Source organism: Mirounga leonina, unplaced genomic scaffold (genome assembly GCF_011800145.1).
Source record: "Mirounga leonina isolate KUSES-001 unplaced genomic scaffold, KU_Mleo_1.0 Mir_84, whole genome shotgun sequence".
Classification (NCBI taxonomy): domain Eukaryota; kingdom Metazoa; phylum Chordata; class Mammalia; order Carnivora; family Phocidae; genus Mirounga; species Mirounga leonina.
The window spans coordinates 1799072-1824938 of NW_023270827.1; the positions used below are offsets into that span (position 1 = coordinate 1799072).

Genomic DNA, 25867 nt, shown 5'->3' on the forward strand with positions numbered 1-25867 from the left:
GATCATATGACACTTGTCTTTCTCTGATTGAGTTATTTCGCTTAGCATAATACCCTCTAGTTCCATTCATGTTGTTGCAAATGGCAAGATTTCTTTTTTTTTTTGATGGCTGCATAATATTCCGTTGTATATGTGGTATATATATACCACATCTTCTTTATCCATTCATCTGTCGATGGACATCTTGGCTCTTTCCATAGTTTGGCTATTGTGGACATTGCTGCAATAAACACTGGGGTGCACGTACCCCTTCAGATCACTACATTTATATCTTTGGGGTAAATATCCAGTAGGCAATTGCTGGGTTGTAAGATAGCTCTATTTTCAACTTTTTGAGGAACCCCCATACTGTTTTCCAGAGTGTCAGGCCTTGCTTTTTGAGGACCCAAGCAAAGATACTACCTTTTCCCCAATGTCCTTGTTTCCAATAAGTCATATCGATTCCAACTTCTAAAGAACTCTTCAGTCTATTCTTTCATCAACATCTCCATTGCCACCACCCTTAGGCAAGCTCCATCAGTTCCTCCTGGATTGTCACCTCAGCCTCCTAACTGGTCTCCAGGCCTGATTCCCTACAAGCTATTCCCCACTCTCTAGCCTGACACACAGAGCTTAATGTTAGTTGCGAGAGTGAGTGAATATGTGAATAGATGGTGTCACAGGGTGCTGCATATTGTAACCGAGCTACTTTGGAATGTTGACATAAGAGTTTTTTTCTAGAAATTTTTAGAGTATGTGTGAGTTGGGGTGGGGAGGGGCTGAGGGAGAGGGAGAGAGAGAATCTTAAGCAGGCTCCATGCCCAGCATGGAGCCCGACGTGGCGCTGGATTCCACAACCTCGAGATCATGACCTGAGCGGAAGTCAAGAGTGGGACAATTAACTGACTAAGCCTCCCAGGCACCCCTCTTTGTAGAATTTTTTAACATTTGACACTCAATCTTCCCCTCTGGGAGGGATCACGCATTAGTGGGCCAGCTGGTTACCTCATAGACAGAGGCTCAAGGGCTTCAACATAGGAGACTAGAAGTGGAAATTTTTTTCTTTTTAAATTGAATTTTAGTTGAAGTTCCCTTTCTTCCTTCCTTCCTTTCTTTCCCTCTTTCCCTCTTTACTTCTTCCTTCCTAAAAGATTTTATTTATTTATTTGACAGAGAGAGACGCAGCGAGAGAGGGAACAGAAGCAGGGGGAGTGGGAGAGGGAGAAGCAGGCCTCCTACTGATCAGGGAGCCCGATGTGGGGCTCGATCCCAGGACCCTGGGATCATGACCTGAGCTGAAGGCAGACGCTTAATGGCTGAGCCACCCAGGCGCCCCTTTTTCTTCCTTCCTTCCTTCCTTCCTTCTTTCTTCCTTTGTTTCTTTGTTCATTTGTTTTTTTTCTTTCCTAGATTGGGCTGCCCAACACAGCATTTTTATTCTTCTCTGCTGTTCTACTTCTAAGAGTTCATGGGGTTTTAAGTTAAGTGAATAGTAGTAGATGTGGAGAGCTTAGAGCTGTGCGGGGTACATATTAGGGACAAAATAAGTTTTAGTTATTAGCATTATCATCCTATTATGGATTTTTTCCTCCTATTTCCTTTCTCCCATTTCCTGAGGGTTAAAATAGTTTAAAAATATTTAATTCAAAATTGAGTAAATTCCATTTTCTGAATGTAGCTCTCCTAGGAAACAAAATATAGTAGAGATCTAAGTGGTCATCATCCTAAAATTGGCACTGTCCAGTTGAGTTACTTAGTTTCTGTGCAATATGTTTTTGTGGATATAAAATGCAATTTAAACCTCAAGATTCTAGAATTAATATTCAATTTAGAAAAGTTAAAAAGGAAAAATAAAACTAGTTTTCCTTAAGCCTTCAAGTTCAAATTATAATTCTTATTTTAAAAATAAATGTAATCAATCCAGGGAGGTATTTGATTATAATTTGCTTGAGTAGCTGAACAGACCAAATTCCTTAAAACAGTCTGTGCTATTAACATCTCAATTTTTAAAATTCCCTTGAACATTTTAAACTGCATTTATAAATTGAGTGTATCTGATTATTTAAAGCACTTCTACTGCCCAACCTGCCCACCAAAGGCTTCCCAGCTCTAAAAAAGCTAATTAAGTTAATGAACATGGTCCATCTCAAGCTAATCCTATAAATTCCAGTTTTGCTTACAAACTTTGCATAATTCTCTTTATCTTTCAACTGAAAATCTAAGTCTAAAATAAATGACTGAGTTATACATTTCAAACTAGAATCAAAGGCCAAATCTATCAAATTTCCCTAAAATCTCTTAAACACTTCAAATACTTCAAATATAAAATGTATACAGATCATTCCTAAATGCATGAACGAACTATTAGTACCATGGTTTGGTTTATTTCATCATCTCTATGTTTAATTCTAAACCTCCAGAGTAGACAGATAGCTTTTATCATCTCGAGCAACTTGGTGTTGCTTTTGGCCAAAAGTTTTGGCTGGGATACAGTTATAAGGTCTGAATGCCTGTCTGGGCACCAAAGGAGATGCTGAGCACCTTGTTTAAGAGCCACAGTGATAACAAGGGACTCCTTGTCTGTGCCCTACACACGGGGCTGTTTTCACAGCTGACCTTCCAGTTTCCAATTAGATCATTATCCAATTCTTTCTTCTGATTTGAGCCTGCAGCTCTGGGTAGTTTACCTGTTGATAGATATTAATGAATCTATTTACCACTGATTAACTTGAAAATTAAAAAAAAATTACCTTTCATGTTTGAATATTGGTCATAATCCTAAAGATATTTATACTATCAGGTACACTCTTGTCATTTATGGGAAAGGAAAAGGGGGAAAAGGATATATTGAACATAATTTAGTAAAACTTAGGTGCTATACACAGGTCATTATATTTGTATTTATTATTCTATTTAATCTTTTTCACAGTTGTATGATATAGGCAGGCACGGTTATTTCCATTTGATAGAAGGGAAACTGAGGCTCAGAAAATTAAGTAGCTATTAAGTCACAAAGCCGGCATTTGAGCCTAGTTCTGATTCCATAACCTGAAGTCTGTGCTCTGTGGGGAACTTCATGTAAGCCTCCTGAGATTTCTAGCTAGAAAACAAGTCTGGCCACACATGCAGAAGGTTCTTGGGGTTGTATTTCTTGAAAATTATTTTTCCTGCTATCTTTTTTGTAACAAAACCGTCATGAATAGTTTGGGGTCATGGCTGTGAGTTGAACGTTTGACACTCGCTCTTCCCTCTGGGAGCGATCACACATTAGTGGGCCAACTGGTGACCTCATAGGCAGAGGCCAGAGGGCTTTGAGATAGGAAACTAGAATTCTTCTTTTTTTAATTGAAGTACAGTTGAAGCTTGCTTGCTTGCTTGTTTGCTTGCTTTCTTCCCTTCCGCTCACTTCCCTTCCCTCCTCTTTTCTCCCCCAGCCCCTACCTATTCCCTTCGCTTCCCTTCCTTCTTTCCATTTGGAAATAATTTCAAGCTTATAGAATAGTTACAAGAATAGATTAAAAAAAACCATTATTATTCCCTTCACCCAGATCCACCAATTGTTAATATTCTATCATTCTCTGAACTATTTAAGAGTGTGTTGCATACATCATACTTCTTTACTCCTAAACACTTCAAGTGTATATTCCCTAAGAATAAGGATATTCGTTTACACAACCACAGTTCAAATATCAGATCAGGAAGTTTTGCAATTGATATAATGCTGTTGTCTAATCTGCAGATCTTATTCCCATTTCACCAATTGTGTCCCTTTTAACAATTTTGCTTTTCTGGCCCACAATCCAATATGGGATTAAGTATTACGTTTACTTACCTGGCTTTTTAGTTTGCATAGTCTGGAATTTAGTTTGCATAGTCTGGATTCCTGGGCTTTCTCTGCCTTTCATGTCATTGACATTTTTTTTTTTTTTTGAAGTGTACAGGTCATATATTTTCCAGAATACTTCTCAATATGGATTTGTCTAATGTTCCCTCATGATTAGATTTAGGTTATGCCTTTTTGGCAGGAATCCTACCTAAGTGCTACTGTGTCCTTCGCAGTGCATTCTATGAGGAGGCATTCTGTGTCAGTTTGACCCATTATTGATGATGTTAATTTTGATCACTTGGTTAAGGTGGTGTCTGCCAGATTTCTTTCCTGCAAATTTTCTACTTTCCTCTTTTTAATTAATAATTTGTAGTGAGATGTTTTGAGATTTTGTAAATAAACCATTTCTCATCAAACTTTTATCTACTAGCTTTATCATTCATTAATGACCTTCTCTGAATCAATTAATACTATATAGCTGCAAAACGCTGATTTTCTAACTCCATCATTTTTTCTACATTTATGAGTTGGCATGTTGTGGTTAGGGAGCACTTACTGGTGTCATTAATTATAAGTATGGACTAACGGGTTCTTATTTTTGTTCAGTGTGTTATTGTTCATTACTATAATTATTAATTTTGATGCTCAAACTCTCTCAGATGTACCTAGTGGATGCACCTTTTAAGCTGGTTCTTGTGTTCCTTTGACATGTCTCATCATTTTTTGAGCACTTGTTTACTTTCTGACACAAGATAGTGGAGACTCATCTTGTACTTTTTCTGTCTGAGCCCTGGAATCACTTGTTTCTCCAGGGAGCCCTGGTTCCTTTTAGTGGGGAATGGTTTCTAGAAACCCAGATTTGGATGCTACCGGCCCTTTCAGCAGACAGACCTAAGAAACAGACACACACATCTATTTCTGTGTGTGTGTGTGTGTGTATATATATAAAACTATAAATTCATACTGTACCCATTCATATATACACAAATAAGCATATTTATTTCTATATTTATATATGCACTAAAAACTATAAATTCATACTGAATCCAATTTCAATCCAACAACACAGGATTCTTTAAAGCCTACCTCCTCCATATTTGTATGTCTTCTCTGAAAGCAAGAAACCTGGTTCCCCACATTCTCAAAATATTTATTCATTTACTCCATCCTACAACAGACAGAAAATAATTTCAGAATTATGCACCCATACCACTGAGAAAAATGTGTATACTAAAGTGGAGTTCAGTTTTGGTAGCTGTTTTAGCCTTTAGATCAAGGTTATATAAGCAAAGCATTGTGTTCAAGTTATTTGGCTTAATTTATTTTTCTTCAGTGTGCTTAGGTTATTTGTTTAAAATATAGTAAGACTCTTCTGTTTCTGTTTGTATCCCATTTTAGATTTTTCATCCACCTCCATTCTTGTTGCTTTAATTTTATGTTTTTGAGTAAATAAAACAGTAATATACTTCCAAGAGCCAAAATGATACCTGAAAAAGATATTCCAAGAATGTGTAGTGCTCTTTTATCCCTTTATACCCTGTTTTTACCCTCTGGATAACCAAACTCATTAATTTCTCATTTGTTCTTGCTGTGTTTCTTTTTGCGAAAATATGTAGTGAATATACATATTCTTATTTCACCTTTATTTTCTTACACGAAAGGTAACATACCACCTATACTCTTTGTACTTCACTTTTTTTAAACCTAAATCTATATTCTGTATATCACTCCTATCATTTCATAGAGATATTCCTTATTCCTTTTTATAGCTATACAGGACTCCATTGAATGGATGCGCTACACCTTATTCAACTGCTTATTTTTGCTGTTATATCTGTTCATTATGGTAGAGGTACAGTTTCAGGGTAAAATCATAAATGGGGGATTGCTGGGTCAAAAGGTAAACATACGTGTAGTTTAGTTAGGTATTGCCAAATTCCCTTCTATAAGTGTGCACCATTTTGCATTTCCACTAGTAATCTATGAGAGCGACAATTTCCCCAGTGTCTTGCCAGCAGAATGTTTTGTCAAGGCTTTTAAGTTTTGACAACCTGGTAAGAACAAAAAGCTATTGCAGCATTGTTTTAATTTGTATTTCTCTTATTATTTTGAAGTTGAACAATTTCTAAATGTTTATGGCTGTTTTTTGTCCTTTTGGGTAAATGGTTGATATCTTTATGTGATTTTTAGTCATTTATTCTTCAGTTTCTCAGAGTTTTCTGGATATTGGGAGCATTAGGTTGATATCCCTAACATAGAAAGATCTCTCCATCTCTATCACTCTTCCTATCTCTATCTTTATTTCTATCTATTTGTTTGTTTGTTTGTTTACTTATTTACTTCAGTAGGCTCCATGCCCAATATGTAGCCCAGTGTAGGACTTGAACTCACGACCCTGAGATCAAGACCTGAGCTGAGAGCAAAAGTTGGGTGCTTAACTGACTGAGTCACCCAGGTGCCCCAATTTCTACTTTTTTTAACGGACATAATTCTTGGGGCACCTGGCTGGCTCAGTTGGTAGAGCAGGTGACTCTTGATCTTGGGGTTGTAGGTTCAAGTGCCACATTGGGTATAGGGATTACTTAAACATAAAATCTTTACAAAATAAAATAAAAGATATAATTCTCTCTCTTTCATACCTTTGTGATATATTTGTATAGTAACATTGTTTTAGAGACTCTTAATGACAAACAAATGTCTTTGCTTAGATAACTGTCGATGAGCAGAGGCCCTGGGAAGAGGATAGAAAATCACATTCACCTTCAACCAGCAGTTAAGGGACAATACCTATTGGAAAGGAAGGAACGATGTGAGACCAAGGCATATTCCTGGAACACAGACCGGAAACCCCTTCAGAGGTCAGACAGTGATCTGTAGAGGAGTTTGAGTGTTCAGCAGCAGTTTGTCACTGTGTCTGAATCTCCAGGTTGTCACAGGCCTTGTCTTAGGGAAGGACTAAAAGAAGTGAGGTCACAAGATTTTGGGCCCGTGTCAGCAGCCGGGATCCATGTGTGTGCATCTGGTAAGAGATGGTTATGTCATAGAACCAAAGAATTCGAGGCCTGTAGGAGAACTTACAGATCAATGGGACTCAGAAACAAACTAGCACTATTTCAGAGGCAGGGAACAGGCCCAGAGGTAAGCAGCTTGCCCAAAGTCACACACTTAGCTATCATCAGCGCTACATACTGTGACTTCGAACTAATAGGACTCTTCAAAGGTAATCCATGTTGAAACATCTACATTCAGATGATTTTCATATTTTAAAGGTGTCATCCTGGTTAGTTGCATACTTCATTCTAGCAACTGCCATGGCCAGAACTTTTCAGAGTCTCTAATCGAAGGAGAGCTGAAAATTTGCTTTGGCTGGTCTGTGCATTCATTCTTTCATTTTAATAATACTGACACATTCTGATTTCTATTTTAGGCTTGAGTCTGACACATACTCTTCTGTCAGCAGAGGTTTTTTGTTTCGTTTTTTTAAAATAGATCTCAGTGTAAATAATTAGGTTGGTTTTCTTTAGTTACATTCTTGTTTTAAGGATACACCCTAATTAATTTAATTGGACTCCTGTGTTTCCTCAGTCTCTTATACAACCCATTTCTATCTAGATTAATCTAATCCATTATGTTAGTGGCTCCCAAACTGATAATCACCGAGGGCGCTTATTAGACATACATATTCAAGCCCACCATGACCTCCCGAACCAGACTCTTCATGTGACTGGAAATCTGAAATTTTAACAATTTAAGAAGGATGCAGATTCTGGAAAATGATGATTCTGTGTTAGTTTTGGGAGTTTAACTCTCAGCTGGCAGCTTTACCCCAAATCCCCTTACATGTGGATTATCCCTAGGTTCTGAGGGCAATGCCAATAAAAACTTGTAGTCTATGGCAGAATCACTGGAAGAAATATACAGCTTCCTAGCACAGGTGATTCATCAACACGTAGGGGGCTACTTTGAGAGGGAGAGAGCTCCTCTGGGTGATGAGGTACGCGCATGCCAAGTCACAGTCCTTTACAGTGACAGCCATTCTTCAGGAAATGCAGGAGGCAACGGGTAGTCGTTCTTCATCCATTACAGAATTGGATGACAAAGGCAGTCATTCCTTCAGTCATCGAGACCTGTTGACCAGAGCACTTGATCAGGCACCAGAGCTGGTTCACTGACACCAAGAACACTGGTGCTTTTGTGAGCAGACTGTCACCCCGGCTGGGGCTGCTTATCATCCCACTTGTCTTACATCACTACCGCTGGGGCTATCTGTTTCAGCTCTCACAAATTCACTCTTTTGATTTCTGTCTCTTATCTTAGGACATCTTGCTCTTCCTACTTTAACACTTAAAATTTATTTTATTTTTAAAGATTTTATTTATTTGAGAGAGAGAAAATGCCGTGAGCATGAGTGGGGGGGCGGTGGTCAGAGGGAGAGGGAGAAGCAGATTCTCCACTGAGCAGGGAGCCCGATGTAGGGCTCGATCCCAGGACCTTGAGATCATGACCTGAGCTGAAGGCAGATGCTCAACCGACTGAGCCACCCAGGCACCCATTAACACTTAAAATTTAATAAATGTTTGCTGAGTGATTACTTTGTGCAAGGCACTGTGGGGTTGGGGGAGCAAGATGGAAAGCTACTAAGAAAAATAAATACTCAGCCAAGTTGTCAAGGCTATAAAAATGCTTAAGCAACAGTTCCTGCTCTAAAGGAACTTAAGTTCACTAGGGGGATAAAACAAATAAATAACTGTTAAAACTTGGCAATGAGAATAGCCAAGAAAAGGCAGGTATAAGGCAAACATTTTTGTTGCAGTAATGAAAACAGGTTAGTACTGATGTAGGAATAGATACACTGATGAAATTGAATAGTGAGCATAGAAATATACCCAAACGTAAAAATAATATTTGATAATAACCTCATTTCAAATTGGTAGGGAAAATACAGATTACTCAATAAATTATAGTGGGACAACTGGCAAGGCTTCAGGAAAATAAATTAAACTGAATCCTTACCTCACTCCTCACACAAAATTAATTCCAAAAGGATTTAAATGTAAAGACTTAAACCATAAATGTATTAGAGAAAACACAGGTGAGAGGCTTTCTAATTTTAAATACAGGCAGCCTTGTTTTATTGCACTTCACTGTATTGTGTTTTGTAAATACTGGGTTTTTTAAAAATTGAAGGTTTGTGGCAACCCTGCTTTGAGCAACTGTACCAGCACCATTTTTCCAACAGCATTTGCTCACTTCATATCTCTGTGTCACGTTTTGGTTTTTCTCATAATATTTCAACTTCTTCATTATTATTATATTTGTGATAGTAATCTGTGATCAGTGATCTTTGATGTTACTTCTGTAATTATTTTGGAGTACCATGGATCATGCCATGTGTGATGGCAAACTTAATTGATAAATGTGAGTGTGTTCTGACTACTCCACTGACCAGCCGTTCCCCCATCTCTCTCCCTCTTCTCAGGCCTCCCTATTCCCTGAGACACAATGATACTGAAATTAGTCCACCTAATAACCCTACAATGGCCCCTAAGTGTTTAAGTGAAAGAGAGAGTCAAATGTGTCTCACATTAAATCGAAAGCTAGAAATGACTAAGCTTAGTGAGGAAGGCATGTCAAAAGCCAACACAGGCTGAAAGGTAGGCCTCTTGTGCCAGTTAACCAAGTTGTGAATACAAAGGAAATGTTCCTGAAGGAAATTAAAAATGCTTTGGTAGGGAACACACAAATGATAAGAAAATGAAACATCTTATTGCCGATGTAGAGAAAGTTTGAGTGGTCTGGATAGAAGACTAAACCAGTCACATTACCTTCGGCCAAATCTTCAACTCTTTGGAGGCTGTGAGAGGTGAATATGCTGCAAAAGAAAAATTGGAAGCTAGCAGAGGTTGGTTTGTGAGGTTTAAGGAGAGAAGCCATCTCCATAACATAAAAGTTCAAGGTAAAGCGGGAAGTTATCCAGAAGATGTAGCTAATTAATGAAGGTGGCTACCCTAAACAACAGATTTTCAGTGTAGATGAAAGAGGTTTTTATTGGAAGAAGATGCCATCTAGAACTTTCATAGCTAAAGAGGAGAAGTCAATGCCTAGATTTAAAGCTTTAAAGGACAGGCTGACTCTCTTAGTAGAGGTTAATGCCGTTGGTGACATTAAGTTGAAGCCAGTGCTCATTGACCATTCTGAAAAGTTTTGTTAAATCTATTTCGCCCACGCTCTATAAATAACAACAAAGCTTGGTTGATGGCACATCTGTTTACAATATGGTTTATTGAACATTTTAAGCCTACTGTTGAGACCTACTGCTGGAAAAAAAGATTCCTTTCCAAATGTTACTGCTCATTGACAAGGCACTTGGTCACCCAAGAGCTCTGATGGAAATGTACAATGAGATTAATGTTGTTTTTGTGCCTGCTAACACAACATCCACTATGCAGCCTATGGATCAAGCAATCATTTTGATTTTCAAGTCTTATTATTTAAGAAATACATTTCTTTAGGCTACAGCTACCAAAGGTAGTGATTCGTCTGAAGGATCTGAGCAAAGTAAGTCGAAAACCTTCTGGAAGCGATTTACCATTCTAGATGCCATTTGTGATTCATGGGAAGGTTAAAATAGCAACATTAACAGGAATTTGGAAGAGTTGAGTCTAACCCTCAGGGATAACTTTGAAGGGCTCAAGACTTCAGTGGAGGAAGTAACTGCAGATGTGGTGGAAATAGCAAGAGGACTAGAATTCGAAGCGGAGCCTAAGGATGTGATGAATTGCTGTAATCTTGTGGTACAACTTTAACAAACGAGGAGTTGTTTCTTATGGATGAGCAAAGAAAGTAGTTTCTTGAGGTAGAATCTACTCTTGGTGAAGATGCTGAGAAGATTGTTGAAATGACAACAAAGGATTTAGAATATCCCGTAAATTTAGTTGATAAACCAGTGGCAGGGTTTGAGAGGACTCTAATTTTGAATGAAGTTCTACTTGAGTAAAATGTGAGCAAACAGCATTGCATGTAATAGAGAAATCATTGGTGAAAGGAAGGGTCAATCAATGTGTCAAGCTTCATTGTTGTATTATTTTAAGAAATTGCCACAGCCACCCCACCCTTCAGCAACCACTACCTGAGCAGTCAGCGACCATCAACATCGAGACAAGACCTTTTACCAGCAAAAAGATTACAACTCACTGAAAGCTCAGATGACGGTTAGCATTTTTTAGCAAGAAAGTATTTTTTAATTTATTTTTTGTTTTAAATTAGGTATGCACATTGTTTTTTTTAATACATAATGCTAGTACACACTTAATAGACTACAGTATAGTGTAAACGTAACTTTTACATTTACTGGAAAACCAAAACATTCATTTGACTTGCTTTGTTGTGATATTTGCTTTATTACAGTGGTCTGGAATTGAACCTGCATTATCTCCGAGGTGTGCCTGCGTAAAGTCTTTTCCAAGCATGAAAAAATAACCTAGCAGCATTTTTATAAGAGTGATTTTCACTACATAAAAATCTAAAACACACCATAAGCAAAGTCAAATGCCAATGACAATGGGAAAAATATTTCAGTCACACATGACAAATAAAGGATCAATATTCATAATAGCCAAAGAACTTTTACAAGTCTACAGAAAGATAAAGAACTCTACAGAAGTTTAAAGAGACATGAATTGGGCATTTATAATAGAAGAAGTACAAACGGCCAGCAGACAAATAAAAATACACTTCAATAATTAAACAAACGTAAATGAAAGCATTTTTTTGGCCTATTTGATTAGAAAATGTATTATTTATTTATTTATTTTTAAGCTTTTATCCATTTATTAGAGAGAGAGAGTATGAGCAGAGGCAGGGCAGAGGGAGAGGGAGAAGCAGGCTCCCCATTGAGCAAGGAGCCCAAAGTTGCCACTGGATCCCAGGACTCTGGGGTCATGACCTGAGCCAAAGGCAGATGCTTAACTGACTGAGCCACCCAGGTGCCCCGGAAAATGTATTTTTTAATTGATAAAATGTCCAGTAAGGTTTGCTGTAAATGGAGTATAAATTGGTACTTTTAGGTACAACTTGGCAATTTAAGTTTAAATTGGGAAATTTAAAGTGGGAATGTGGCTTTCCTGTGACTGAGAAATTCTATGTTTATAAAATAACAGGTTTACTCCAATAACTGCGCAAAGGTGTGTATACAAGGTCATTCACTGCAGAACTATTAATTAAGTGAAACACTGGCAACAGTCGATAAGGCTAATAGATTATAGTACATCCATACGAGAGGATAGGGTGACAACGCTCTGATCTGATGAGATCTGCAATGGGTAGTTGCTTAATTCAAAAATTTTAAAATGGGGAATCATAAAAAATGATACATATGTATTTTAAACATAAAATTTTCACCTAAACTCTCTAAACATAGAATTATTCATTAATCTTTTGATGCTAAGACACTGTCTTTTCTTTGAGTATGGGTTTGCCGACTAGAATTCTACTCACCTTTCTTGCATAAGCCACAATTATGAGGTCTCTGCTCTTCTTCCCAATCTTGTGTCCTACTTCTTTCCACCTTGCTCACATTGACCTCTATGTTGCTCCAGTTGCTAAATTCACACTGAACGGCCTCTGCATTGGTTATTTTCTCCTTTCCTTTTCCTGCCTCTTTGCATGGTTGGCTCTTTCTCATGCTTTAAATCTCAGTCTAGATGTCGTTTCTGAGTCACCTTCTTTGATGACCCCAATATATCAGCCAGGATGATTTTTCTTGCAAGTAACAAATTCCAGCTTAATTGGCTTATATTATACAAAGGAATTTATTGTCTCACATAACTAAATAACCAGTCATAGATCTGACCTAAGAATACATCATAGCCATAGTTTAAACTAAATGACCAAGATCTGTCTTCTGTTTTTCACCCTACTCCCTTAGTGTTGGTTTGATTCTTCTCTTCTTTCCAATGGCTGTCAACAATTCACCTAACATCTGGGTATTGAGATAAATATACATTGGCTCTGATAGTCCTGATATGGATCTTGTGCTCATTTGTCTTAGGCCATTTTTCCAAAAGCGGAGTCTGAGGTAGGTATTCAGATGCATGTGTAAGTGTTCTTCAAGAAATACCTGAAAGGTGTCAAGTATCTTTTCTGACCCCACATAAGAAACTAGAAAGCAATAGCAAGAGAAAACTCAGAAAATTCACAAATACGTGGAAATTAAAGAGCACACTCCTGAACAGCCAATGAATCAAAGAAGCAATCAAAAGAGAAACTGAAAATATCTTGAAACAAAGGAAAATGAAAACACAACATACCGAAACTTGAAGGATGCAGAAAAAGCAGTTCTAAGAGGTAAGTTTATAGCGATAAACAACAAATTAAGAAGAAAAGAAAGACCTTAAATAACCTCAGGGAACTAGGAAAAAAAAGAAGAACAAACAGCCTAAAGTTAGCAACAGAAATAACAAAGATCAGAGTAGAAACAAAATGAAATAGAGACTGTAACAATAAAAAGAAAATCAGTAGAAAAGAACAAAACTAAGGGTTGTTTTTCTTGAAAAGAGAAAGTTGACAAATCTTTAGCTAGACTAACCAAGAAAAGAAAAGCGAAGACTCAAATAAAATCAGAAAAGAAAGAGGAGACAATACAACTTTTGTCACAGAAATCCAAAGGATTGCTAGAGATTACTGTAAGCATTATACACCAACAAACTCAGAAGATAACTTAGAGGAAATGGCTACATTCCTAGAAATATACAACTTACCAAGACTGAATCATGAAGAAACAGAAAATCTGAACAGAGCAATAATGAATAAGGAGATTGAATCAGTAATAAAAAAAAATCTCCCAACAAAGAAAAACTCAAGGCCACATGGCTTTACTGTTGAATTCTGCCAAACATTTAAAGAAAAATTAATACCAGTCTTTCTCAAATATTTCCAAAAAATTGGAGAGAAGGGAATATTTCCAAACATTTCACAAGGCCAGCCTTATTCTGATACCAAAGATAAACAAGGACACTACAAGAAAACTACAGGCCAATATCCCTGATGAGGATAGATATAAAAATCCTCATCAGAATACTAGCAAACCAAATCAACAGTGCATTAAAAGGATCGTACACCATGATAAAGTAGGATTTATCTCTGGGATTCAAGGATGGTTCAACAAATGCAAATCATTAAATGTGATATTAACATAAAGAAGGATAAAAATCATATGATCATCTCAATAGATGGAGGAAAAGCATTTGACAAAGTTCAACATCCTTTCATGAAAAAAAAAAAAAAAACAACCTCTTACAAATTAGGTATAAGGTAATGTACCTAAACATAATAAAGGCCATATATGGCGAGCCACAGCTAACATCATATGCAACAGTCAAAAGCTGAAGCTTTTCCTCTAAAATCAGGAACAAGAGAAGGATGCCCACTCTTGCCACTCCTATTTAAAATAGTACTGGAAGTCCTACTCACAGCTGATAAGAAAAGAAAAAAGGAAATAAAAAGTATCCAATCAGAAAGGAAGAAGTAAAATTGTCACTGAAGATGACATGATCTTGTATATAGAAAACCCTAGAGAGTCCATCAAAAACTCTTAAACCTAGTAAACAAATTCAGTAAAGTTGTAGGATATAAAAACATACAAAAATCAGTTGCATTTCTATATAGCAACAATGAGCTATCTGAAAAAGACAAGAAGACAATCCTGTTTATAATAGCATCAAAAAGAATAACATACTTAGGAATAAGTTTAACCAAGAAAGTGAAAGATCTGTACACTGAAAACTATAAAACATTGTTGAAAGAAATAAAAAAAGACACAAGCAATGGGAACTTGTCCCATTTTCATGGGTTGGAAGTATCAATATTGTTAAAATATCCATACTACCCAAAATAGTCTACAGATTTGGTGTAATTCCTACCAAAATTCTAATGACCTTTTTCACAGAAATAGGAAAAACAATAATAAAATTTATATGAAACCATAAAGAAATCCAAATAGCTAAAGTAATCTTGGGCAGGAAAAACAAAGCTGGAGACATCATACTTCTTGATTTCAAATTATATTAGAAGTTACACTAATCAGAACAGCGTGGTACTGGCATAAAACAGACACATAGATTAATGGAACAGAATCAAGGCCCCCAGAAATAAACCCACTCATATACAGTCAACCAATCTTCAACAAAGGTGCCGAGAATATACAATGGGGAAAGGATAGTCTCTTCAATTAATTGTGTTGGGAAAACTGAATACATACCTGCAAAAGAATGAAATTGGACCCTCCACCATCAGAAAAATGAACTCAGAATGGATTAAAAACTTTAACGTGAGACCTGAAAGTATAAAACTCCTAGAGGAAAACATGGGGGAAAACCCCTTGGCATTGATCTTGCAAATGATATTTTTTCTTTTTTCTTTTTGGATTTGACACCAAAAGTACAGGCAACAAAAGCAAAAATAAACAAGTGGGACCACATCAAACTAAAAAGTTTCTGCACAGCAAAGGAGACAATTAACAAAATGAAAAGGTAACTTAACAGAATGGGAGAAAATATTTGCAAATCATATATCTGATAAGGGGTTAATATCCAAAATATGTAAGGAATTCAAACAACTCAGCAGCAAAAAACCAAATAACCTGATTTAAAAAATGGTCAAAGGACCTGAATCAACATTTTCCAAAAGACATACAAATGGTCAATAGGTTCATGAAGAGATCCTCAACATCACTAATCATCGAAATGCAAATCAAAACCACAATGAGAGATGTTGCACCTGTTAGGATGCCTACTATAAAAGAGTCCAAAGATAACAAGTGTTGGTGAGCATGGAGAAAAAGGAACACTTATACATTGTTGGCAAGAAATTTATACAGCCATTATGGAAAACTGTATGGAGGCTCCTAAAAAATTAAAAATAGAACTACCATATAATCCAGCAATCTTACTTCTGGGTATATATCCAGAGGGAAGGAAATTACTATCTTGAAAAGATATCTGCACTCCCATGATCATTGCAGCATTATTCAAGTAGTCAGCATATGGAGACAATCTACATATCTGTCAATGGATGAACGGATAAGGAAGATGTGGAGTATTCAGTCTTAAAAAAAAAAAAGGACACCCAGGAGCACCTGGCTGGCTCAGTTGGTGGAGCGTGCAACTCTTGATCTCAGGGTTCTGGGTTTGAGCTCCACGTTGAGTGTAGAGATTACTTAAAATAAATAAAATCTTTAAAAATTACATTACATTTTTTTAAAAGATTTATTTATTCGAGAGAGAGGGACAGAGCACAAGGAGGGGGGAGTGGCAGGCAGAGGGAGAAGCAGGCTCCCCGTGGAGCAGGGAGCCCGATGTGGGATTCAATCCCAGGACCCTGGGATCATGACCTGAGCCGAAGGCAGATGTTTAACCAACTGAGCCACCCAGGTGTCCCTAAAATTTTTTTTAAAAAGGACATTCTGCCATTTGTGACAACATGGATGATTGTGGAGGACATTATACTAAATGAAATAAACCAGCTGCAGGAAGACAGACAGATACTTACATGTGGAATCTAAGTAAGTCAGACTCAGAGAAACAGGGAGTCCAATAGTTACCTGGGGCTGAGGGGTGGGAGATGTGGGGAGACATTGGTCAGAGTATACCAACTTTCAGTTGTAAGGTGAACATGTTCTGGAGACCTAATGTGCAGTATGATGACTATAAAAGGAAAGAAAGGACAGAAGAAAGGAAGCAAAGAAGGAAGAAAGAAAAAAGGGAAAGAAAAGAGAGAAGGAAGGAAGACACATTTGTGAGGGAGAGAGTAGAACAGGGTAAGGAAGGCAAACATACTGAAGAATTAAGAAATCTCAGGTTAATTCTAGCCTTGGCTTGATGCACAGAGGGAGCATAAACCACAACTCAGGGGCAATGTAGCTTTTTGTGCCTGTAGATCAGTCAGTTATTGGCTGAGGGCTGCCCCCAGGTTGGGCAGCTCCCATCAGCCAGGACCATTCTCTGGAGAAGAGGACAGCCGTGTGCCTTAGCAGTCAATACTCCACAGTATCCGGGGGATGCGTGTACTGCCCAGAAAAGAACATCTGAACGGGGCACCATAGCCTCCATCGCACCACTGAGGCCAGGAAGATTGCTGTGCTAATTGGTTTAAGCCAGGTAGGGTTCACTTTTGGAGCTATGGATGGGGTCCAGGCCACCCACCCAACATTGCTGAAAAACTCATGATAGTGTAAGCATGGGAAATGGGGAGAACGGATGGTGATCAGGTACCCAAGAAATGTTCATATACTTCCTACTCTTAATTAGTTGTTGTCATATAACCCTGTTTATTTCCTTCAGAGCACTTTCCATAGACTATAATTCTCTAATTGATTGATTGATTGATTGTTTGCCTGTCTGACTCTTAGAATGTAAATTCCATGAGGCTAGGAACCACTGTTGTAGCCTATGAATCTATTGGCATGCCTGGTACTAAATATGTTGACTGCCTTCCAGATAGGACTCTAAATGTGCAAAGACACAGAGATAAGAAGGAAAAAAAGTCTGTAGATAAGGAAGATAATTCTAGACCATTCATTCTCCAACTGTTAGTCCCCAGACCAGCAGCATCAACATCACCCAGAAACTAGTTAGAAATGAAAATTCTCAGGCCCCACTTCAGACCTAATGAATAAAAAACTCTAGGGATGGAACTCAGAAATCTGTGTTTAATAAAAGTCTGCCAGGTGATTTTGATGCACAGCTGAGTTTGGGGACTACCGTTCTAGAAACATGGAACTTATACAGGATAGGTCATGGTAAATAAAGTGGTAAGAAAAATTTAGGATCCTATTATTGTGAATATTAATGTAGTATATACCCTGTGTGTTGTTTGTTTTTACTTTTCTGAAATATCTTTTGTTGGAAGAGTCATGAATTCTTTGAATTCTAGACACCCTTGTTGGTATTTGGGAGGAAGGAGTGGGTTGAGTTAATGGTGTTTTGATTTTTCAGGCCAGGAGGGAATGTAATACTCCTGATTAGTCATCCTGACCCTCATCCTCATCCAGACCCTTACCCTCATCCACAACCAGCTCCTTGCCCTATGCACACAGTTTCCTTTTCTTTGTTCTTTTTTTTTAAAAAATAAATTTAATTTTTTAGCATGGTTTTAGACTTACAGAAAAATTACAGAGATAGTACAGAGAATTCCCATATACTGCCCCACCTAGTTTCCCCTATTATTAACATCTTATATTCATTCGTGTGGCACATTTATTATAATTAATAAGCCAATATTGATCCAGTATTACTAACTAAAGACCATATTTGATCCAGATTTCATTAGTGTCTATATAATGTCCTTTTCTGTCTGTGCCAGGATCTATCCAGGATACCCCATTATATTTAATCATCACTACTACTTAGACTCCTTTTGGCTAGTACAGTTTCTCAACCTTTTCTTGTTTTTGATGACCTTGACAGGTGGGTTTTTTTTTTTTCTTAAATTTATTTATTTTAGAGAGAGTGGGTGTGGGAGGGGGTGCAGAGGGAGAGGGGGAGAGAGAGAGAGTCTCAAGCAGGCTCTGTGCTGAGTGTGGAAACTGCCTCAGGGCTCTGTCTCACCACCCTGAGATCACAGCCTGGGCCAAAACCAAGTGTCAGATGCTTAACTGATGGCGCCACCCAGGCACACTGACCTTGACAGTTTTGAGGAGTACTGTTTGGGTGTTTTGTAGAATCTCTCTCAACTTGGGAATGTCTGATGTTTTTCCTAACATTTAGATGGGATTTGGTTTTGGGGAGGAAGATCACAGAGGTAAATTATGCCATTTTCATCACCTCATATCAAGGGTACATACTTACCAACATGATATATCACTGTCCATGTTGACCTTGATCTGGAGCCTCCAGGTAGCTGTAGAAAGAGGATGGATTTATGAAATGTTACACAGACAAGGTTTTCAGGACTTGACATTTACTTAGATTTTGGGAGGATGGTTAGAGTAAGGAAAAGGAGAGGAGGAGCCAAAACCTTTGCCTTGGGTGCCTCTCTAATACGGGTGACTGGGCTCATGGCTAGTGTATTTAGCAGAGGTGCTGGTGATCTGTCCAGGTAAAGGATTTAGTCTATAGCCAGTTTTCTCCCTTGGGAGCTGGGGGAGGGTTGGGGCAAAGAGGGTTCCATGGCCGAGGCTCTCACTGCCCCGGAACACAGGGGTAGAGAGTGTGATTGGTGCACAGGCCCTGCTGGCTGTGTCTGCCAGTCAGATCAGCTAGGACAGTCCTTCCCAGAATGACTTGTAGAGTCACTTGGAGGTGACGTCAGGGACTTTTTAGGGCCTTGGGCTCTGATTTTGGGGGTACAGTGGGAGGAGTCCGGGGATATTCCTCAGTATTCTCTCAGCTGCTTATTTGAAAAAGCAATGGATGCCCGAAGTCAATGAGGAGAGGGATTGCTGAAATTTTCCCAGAGAAAGACTGGCCATCTATTTCATAAGATGCATTTAACTATAGAAAGAATCAAAGGACATACATTAAAATATTAATATTGTTTATCTCTGCGGGTGGTGGGTTTTGGGGTTGTGTCAGTTTCCAAGGGCTGCCGTAACAGAGTACCACAAACTGGGTGGCTTAGAACAACAGAAATTTATTGTCTCATAGTTCTGGAGGCCCAAAGTCTGAAATCAAGGTCAGCAGAACTGTGTTCTCCTTTACGGCTCTTGATTTTTCCTTGTCTCTTCCTAGCTTCTGCCGGTGGCCAGCCATCCTTGTTGTTCCTTGGTTTGCGTGCAGTCCCTCAGTCTCTATCTGTCATCACATGGCCTTCTCCCTGTGTGTTGTGTCCAAATCCCTTATTCTTACAAGAACACAGTCATATTATGTTTAATATGACTTCTTCTTTTTTTTAAAAAAAGATTTACTTATTTATATTTTTGGGGGTGGGGCGGTGGGGATGGGCAGAGGGAGAGGGAGAGACTGAATTCCAAACAGACTCTGCCCTGAGCATGGAGCCTGATGCAGGGCTTGATCCCATGATCCTGACATCATGACCTGAGCTGAAACCAAGAGTCTGATGTTTAACCAACTGAGCCACTCAGGCGCCCCTAGGATGACTTCTTAATTACATCTGCAATGACCCTATTTCCATTCACAGGTCACTTTCACAGGTTCTAGAGAGACATGAATTTGAGCAGGGGAACACTCTTCCACCCAGTACAGGGGTGGTTGATATTTCCTTCTTCATATATTTCTATTGCTTTTAGGTTTCTTTTTGCAACCGACGTGTGTTACTTCTGTACCAGCAAAAAAACAACACAAAACAACAACAAAAAACCCGTAACAACAACACAACCACACCAAAAAGCAAAAAAACAAAACAAGCAAACAAAAACTAAAAATGCTATCCCCACCACCAATACTCTGAGAAATAATACAAACTGCATTCGGTGAAGGGGCCAGTGCTGTCCCGAAACGTAGAAGAAGGGTTACTCATGCTAGTGATGATGCTCTGTGCCAAGAGGCTTCCTACATACCCAGCCCAACCCTGGGAACAAGACAGGGACGGGTGTGGGGCTGGGATGATTGGGGAAATGCCTGGGCATCTCTGCTCAGGCCAGGGCGGAGGGCGGAGGCTTTTCTGCCTTGCTGTGGGCTGGGCTGCTGGCTTCCTAGATACGGGGCTTACCCCAGAGAGATCATTTAGACTTCCTGCGGCAGCACCCCGTTCCTGCACAAACACAGGAGGGCAGCTTGGCAAAGCATGAATGTGATAACTAAAGCCACATTCACCCTGGCTGGGTAAATATTGCCTGAGAATCACTCGTTGTTTTCCCCAACTTTCTTAGGTACTGGAGCCCTGTGGGGAGGTGACTTTTCTCATGACAGCCACACCCCAGGTCTCCTTTATTAGTCACAGCACATGCTTAACTCTGCTTGGTTCTGCTCCCCTGACGTTCTGCACGTCCCACCATCCCGCGGTACGTGTTTACCCCTCCCTGGGGGCTGGTTGGACTGAACAACATTTTGTGCAACCCGTTCTAAAGGAGCAGCTGGGAATCAGGTTTAAATCATGGAGTTTCAGCACGAGGGAATTAAAAATGCCTTAGACGCTTTTGTTTATGGGTGCCAGGGAGAGAAAGCAACCAAGGAAGAAAGAAGGAATTCTTCGTGTGTTTCATTTAATCACAAGTTCCGTCTGCTTCCTTCAGAAGGCACTGGTGTCCAAGTGATTTTTTTAAATGTAAGAGCATCCTGTTTGGTGATGGGGGCTTTGAGTGGATAATGCTGGCTATTAAGAAACGAAAACAATGGGTTCTTTAAGGGGGGGGGGTAATGGGCTTTCTCGAAACAACTGTTCCTAGGCCTAAAACTCTCTTAGAATGTCAATATCAAGTTCAGTCCCACGTGACTGAGGCAAAAGGCTTTCATCCTTTTTCTCCAGTCATTTAACCCTTTACTAGGGTAAAGGACAGCCATAGAATAAGAAAAATCTCTTTAAAACAGTCTCTGTTATCAAAAGACTTCTCTTTCTGATCCACACCTAGTCACAACTGACTGAGGGTTCCCAGTCTGTACCCCCAGCCCCGTTATTATCCCCATTTCACAAAGGAGAAAACAGGCTCAGAGAAGTTGAGTAACTTGCCCCAAATCATAGTCTAGATTTGAGTTCTGCAAAGCCGGAATCTTGACCATTACACTGAGCTGCTTCCAGAGAGGGCACTACCCATAAAAGTGTCCTCAGCAGGGGCTGAGAAGAAGAGCAGGCATCCACAGATGGGAGTTGGATATGCTTTCCATTTCCACATTTACTATTCACCTGCTGTGTGACATTCAGTAGCTCACTGCGTTTTCAGTATTGTAGGTGGCGTATTCGTGGAGCACGGCGCCCTCTCTCAGGGGTTCTGCCAGCACCAGCTGTCCCCCCTGCAGGCACTAGAATGCCATCTTTTAGGGAGCCTAAGGATTGAAGGAGGAACCTATACAGGGTAGGCACCCGCAATACCATGCTCAGGGAAGCCTCGGCCCAGTCCGTGGGCCAGCCTTGGCATTCCAGAGGCACCCATTCCCGCCCCAGGGGTACAGTCAGAACAGAGGGGTCTTGCAAAGCCAGATCTTTCCTCTTTTGTGACCAGAGGTTCTGGGCATGCAAGGCTAGCTTCATCCAAGACAGGCTCTCCAGGCCCACGCCTTTCATAACTCTGATAGCACTTGTACTGCAAGGTTGTGTTTATTTTTTAATTTGAATATACAGAAAAGTACAAGTGAAAAAGGAATGATCACTCATGTTCTTGCAACCCAGAATTAGCCAGTGTTGATATATTTGCTTCTGATTTTATTTGGTATATCGTTACCTTAAAAAAAACCCCACAAAACTTCATGATATATATGTACACCATTCTTCGAAACAATTTGTATAATATGGAATAAGCTAAATCCCTAATGACCCGCATAGCAAATCCTAATTCCTCTTCCTCCATCCAGAGAGACCTTTAAGTTTGGTGTGTATTCTTCCAGCATTAAAAAAAAAGACATAATAAATATAAAATACATGGATTTTTGTGTGTGCATGCTTTATATAAATGGCATCATGCTGTGTGCATCATTTTGCAACTGTTTTTCAGTCAATGTATTTTTGAGATTTATCCATTTTGATATAGATGTAAGTTATTCCTTTTAGTGGTGCTAATATCACTCCATTGTATGAATGTACATTTTATTTATAAATAAATGCATTTCAATTTCCATTTTTTGCTATTATGAGCAATGTTAAAATAGATATACTCAGGACTACCACATCGTACAGCATTCACATCTATGTGTATGTGCCTTCTGGAGTTAAGCAGTGAATAATCTGCCTTGCTGTACTGGGCCCTGCCTGTGTCTCCATTCATTTTTTTAACAGTATTTATTGAGTGCCTCGGGACCGCAGGGCATTGTCCAAGTGCTTTGCTTGTATTAATGTATTTAGTTCTTTGAAAAGTCCTAAAAAAATATTGTTTTCCATTCTCATTTTTCAAACAAGGAAAATGAAGGCGGTTGAGGGCAATCTGTTGGCTCAGGAAGCTGCAGAGCTGGCTGGGGAACTTGGACGGCCTGGCCCCTGAGTCCGGGTGTTTGAACCATTGCACTAATTCTCCCTTGTGTTTCACTTTACTTGGTTGATGTCCCCTCTCAACTGTAAACTCTTGGGAGTAGGGACCCTGGGGAGCCACTGATTTTACATTCCAGTGCCCAGGCATGCCTCACCTCCATTAGGGGCTCACTAATAATCTGTGAATCACTTTACTCTTTGTTCAATGCTCCTTTCCTAATTCACATTTCCTCTTCCCCATCTATCTCTTTCCCTTCATGAGCATTCTTCTTCGGCCCCCTCCCCATAACATGGCTACCCCTGGCTCGGGCTTTCAAAGAGTGACAAAGGCACATCACAGATAACATAAAAAGGAAAGCTTTATAGCGCGCCCTAATTTGGGAAAGAGCATTTTACCAAAGGGCAAAGGAGGACTTGAATTTTTTCTGCCCTCGGGAGGCCCAGTCTTGCAACCCTGTAGGTCTAGGGCTGAACGGGAGGCACTGCTGTGTTCACACGTTTAGTCAAGAGTACTTCTAATTCTGTCCTTCAGCCGTCAGGCACGTAGGCAATTTCCTCTTATAAAGTTGGTGGTTGTAACTAAACAGGTGCAGATTTGAGGAAATGCAGGCCGCCTCCACTAAGTCCCCGCTGCCTGTGAGATTAGGTTGATAAGGGACTTCCCCCTTAATTTTGTCACCCCCACCCCTCCACCCCCTCCACCCCCTCCACCCCCAGTCTGCCCGGGGCACGACCCCCCCGCAACTGGGCCCCACAGCCCCAGCGGGGGAACTGCCCAGTCGCGCCAAACGTGAGCAGGAGAGTGTGCGGCTCAAAGGAAAGCACACGGGGACGCGAAGGTCGAGTTCCCGCTGGCGCAGGACCACCGTCCCTGGCCCCGCCCGTCCTTCCCTTCCCCGCCCCCCCCGCCCCTCCTTCCGAGCGGGCCAGCGACGGGGGTGGGGAAGGTTTGCAGGGAAGGCGAGCCCCACCACCGCGTGGCTGTCCCGACTGCTACCGCCCGCCCCTCGCGCCGCCTCGGCCGCCCACGCGGACAGCCGCTCGGCCGCTCGGCCTGCAGAGCGGGGCGGCGGGACGTGCCGGCGGCCGGCGCGGCTCTAGAGAACCCTGCCCGGGCTCAGGGGTGCGGCCGAGCGCGCTGACTCACGCTCTCGCTACGTGAGCTGCGAGCCGAGCCGGGCCGGGCGTGGGGGCCAAGCCCGCGCCGCCGCCGCCGCCGGCCGCGCGCGCTGGTGGGGTGGTTCGCGCCCCGCTGCGCGCGCCCGCCGAGGACTTCACCCCCAGGCTGGCGATCTTTACGGCTTTTACGGCTGCGGCGGGGCTGTGATCTTGGATCCGCAGCGCCGGCGCCCGGGAATTTCTGCCAGGCACGGGCGGCACAATCACGTCAGGTCCGCGCGGGCGCCGGGCTTAGCCTCTCCCGGCTCCTGGGGGAGTCCACTGAGGCCCGAGGCCCGGCCTCGGGGGCTGCACCTCACAGCATCTTACCTACGCGAAGAGGCATCTGTAGGCTCGCACCCTCCTTGTTTCAGTCGATCCCTAAACAGCCCTGTGACACGGAAAGGATAGGAAGGGCAGGCGCTGTTCAATCCACTGGACAGCCGAGGAGATCAAAGCTTGTGTTTAGGTATTGTATCTGTTGGCAACAAAACAATTTGCTGTAACTTATATGTAGAGGCACCGAGCTCTTGGATAAATAAATTTGAGTGCCGGCATAGCCTGTTTTACCAACATCTTCCATTCTCCTGTGTTCCCTGGGAAGACAAGTGAAAGAGGAACAAAAGAGTCCCGGGCGTGCGTGCGTGTGTGTGTGTGTGTGTGTGCACGCGCGCGCGGGGGGTGGGGTGGGGGTAGCTGGGGGAGGGAGAGTTTATATTAATATATGTGAAATCGGCCCACTGTCTGCACAGCTGTTACCTTTTGGTAGGCTTCAAAGGGACACAGCTGAGCTTCCAGTAAGACCAGTGTTCGCTGAATAACTGGCCAGTCCTCTTCAAATACAGCGAGGGTGTCCTTGGATGTCTGCCATGGCTGAGGGTCCTGTTGGTGCGGGGGTGCAAGGGTCGCCCCTGTAACGCCAGGCCTGCGTCGGAATCCTGAGCCTTCGGTCATTACCAGTGACTCTGAGCAGTGTGACTGACATCACTCAGCTTCTTCTCACTTTGGGTTGCCATGAGGTTCAAGATGAGAATGTATTTGGAGTTTCCTTAACTACCGTGTCCCGTAGAAAGGAGAAGCAGGGTTTCTTTTCCTTGGTCCTACAATATCAGTGGTGGGAAGTGGGAGATGTTGTCCACTTCAGAAAAATCCGTGTCACTCTTGTTTGCTCATCTTGGGTAAACCACGGAGAACACAGTTTCTATAGAGTCAGTAGGAACAAAGATGAGTTAATTCTCATGGAAATTCCGCCTTTAGACACAGGGCACAAGGTTATGGGATCTTGACTGCAAACACAGAGCTAAGCCACTTGTAGAGAACTCTTCAGTTTGCCTACTTTGTTTTTGTTTTGATTTTTTTTAGAGGGGGCAGAGGGTTTGCCAAACTCCAGATTTTAAAATTAATACATGATTTTGTAAAAACAAACTAAAATATAAAGAAAAAAAAAACCCTTTATAACCCAACATATATATACCAATAATGTTAGCATTTCAGGTATATTTCTTCTAGGTACTTTAAAAATTCTTTTTAATATAACCGAGACCACAATCTATGTTATTTTATATTATTTACCTTGCTTAATGTTATATCGTACACATTCTCCCATGTCATTAAACCATTATAGTCACCTTCAGAATATATTATATTTTTTCAACATTGTTGGAAGTTTAGGTTGTTTCCATTTTTTGACTAAGCAATACTCCGATGGATATCTTTGTGTATAAATATTTGACCATTTTATTTATTATCCCCTTAGCATGGGTTTCCTGAAGTGGAATTTTTAGGTCAAATAACATAAACATTTTCATGATGAGATATTGCCAATTGGCAATT

General features: G+C 40.6%; 1 long non-coding RNA gene across 1 annotated transcript; it reads right to left on the reverse strand.

The window, feature by feature from the left end:
- Positions 1-1390: 1390 nt before the first annotated feature.
- LOC118002861 lies at positions 1391-24661 on the reverse strand. The gene is made up of 4 exons (XR_004677193.1): positions 24365-24661; positions 18649-18700; positions 4892-4973; positions 1391-2666 (listed from the first exon to the last, which is right to left on the reverse strand). It is a non-coding gene; the product is annotated as an uncharacterized LOC118002861 (long non-coding RNA).
- Between the last annotated feature and the right edge of the window lie 1206 nt (positions 24662-25867).